Raw genomic sequence first — 1,927 nt, 5'->3', positions numbered from 1 at the left:
AAAAATAGTTAGGAAAAGTAAAAAATAATAGAATAAAGTTAAAAAAAATAACAACTGATTAAAATTGTAACTAAATAAAAATAAAAAAATTAATAAAAAGACAATAAAGTAAAAATAATAAAATAAATTAAAATTAAAAATGTTTACAAAGTAAATAAAAATTGAAAAAAATGAAAACCAACCCCGCTGCCCCCATCTGCATTAGAATAAACGCACAGTGTTTTTAACCGCACAATCTGCCTGGCACGGTTTCCCGCCGCAATACCGGCTGGGCGGTCCCACACGATCGCAGTTGAAAACATGAATAGGTTAGATGTTTTATTGTTCTAAAACAGTCTTAAATTAAAGTTCTTCATAATCATAAACAAATTGGCCTAAAATCATTAGTCTATTGTTTTTTTAAAAATGTCACCTGTCCCTTTAAGAAAAAGTATCGGTAATTGGTATTGGCAAGTACATGAGGGGAAGTACTTGTACTTGGTCTTAAAAAAGGGGTATCGGGACATCCCTAGTTTAAATAGAAGAGCAACAGGACAGGTGGGAAAGTTTCTAAAGGAAATGTAATGAAGGAACATTTAACCAACACCAAGATAAGAGCCATATTACTGGGTCCAGAATAAAAAACATATTCCCAGGCCCAGAATCAGAACCATATCACCACACCCAGAATCAGAACTATATTACTAGACCCAAATTTCCAGCCACATTACAAGTGCCAGAATCAGAGGCATGTTACTGGACCAAGAATCAGAGCCATATTGCTAGGCCCAGAATCACAGCCATATTACTGGGCCAAGAATCAGGGCCATATTATCAGGCCCAGTATCAGATCAATATTACTGAGCCTAGAATCAGAGCCATATTACCGTGTCCAGAATCAGAGCCATATTACTGGGCCCAGAATCAGAGCCATATCACCGAGTCAAGAATGAGAGCCATATTACTGGGCCCAGATTTAGAGCCATATCACTGGGTCCAGAATCATCACCATATCAACAGGCCTAGAATCAGAGCCATAATAATGGGCCCAGATTTAGAGCTATATCACCACATCCAGAATCATAGCCATATCACCGGGTCCCGATTTAGAGCCATATTACTGGGCCCAGATTTAGAGCTATATCACCAGGTCCAGAATCAAAGCCATGTTACTGGCCTTTGTTACTAGACTATATCACTGCAATATTTACCAAGGTGGAATAGATGGTCTAAACCATGTTGCTAGAAGAATATATGTCATGTTAGAGCTGGAACTTGTGTTTTTCTTTAAAATCTGCAAATTGACAAAAACTTTGCAGAAAAATTCTTGACTGGCCATGTTGATTAGTAAGGCTCATTTAGCCACTGAATGTGCATAGCACTTATGCTCAGGGAAATGGAGGTATAATTTGATAGCACAATATCTGATTGATCTGATTTTTATAATTTTATAACCAATTTACCTGATCTGTAGGCAAGCATCAATTGGTTTTCTGATAGAGCTCTCCAAAGCAAGCATTAGCATTGTGTTTTGCGAATATGAATGGAGCTATGCTACCAAATCCAGAATAATGCCATGCATTAATGCCATTACCTCAAAAAGACCATGATATTATGGCCATGTGTTACTTCTTTTCATATCCCTTTGCAATATTTGTAGACCCAGCGAGTCTCCAATTGTGTGTTATATTCCAGTAGAAATACCTGGCAAAAATACCTGTCCACTATTAAAATCACCTGTGCCTTGGCCCTTTGTTATGCCAAGCAAACACTCAAGCCCCTCCAGCTTGCATTGTTGGCCCTGTGCTGTGCCGAGTGAATTCATGCTCCTACATCCCTTCCAGCTTACATTGTTGGCCCTGCGCACTGCTGCTGCCACAGTCAGCGATGTATTTAGGTTTCGTGCTGCCCTAGGCAAGACGAACCTCGGCCCCCCCCCCATCAGCCT

The sequence above is a fragment of the Nanorana parkeri genome, unplaced genomic scaffold (assembly GCF_000935625.1).
Source record: "Nanorana parkeri isolate BGI_ZX_2015 unplaced genomic scaffold, ASM93562v1 scaffold284, whole genome shotgun sequence".
Classification (NCBI taxonomy): Eukaryota; Metazoa; Chordata; class Amphibia; order Anura; family Dicroglossidae; genus Nanorana; species Nanorana parkeri.
This window is presented reverse-complemented; position numbering follows the sequence as displayed.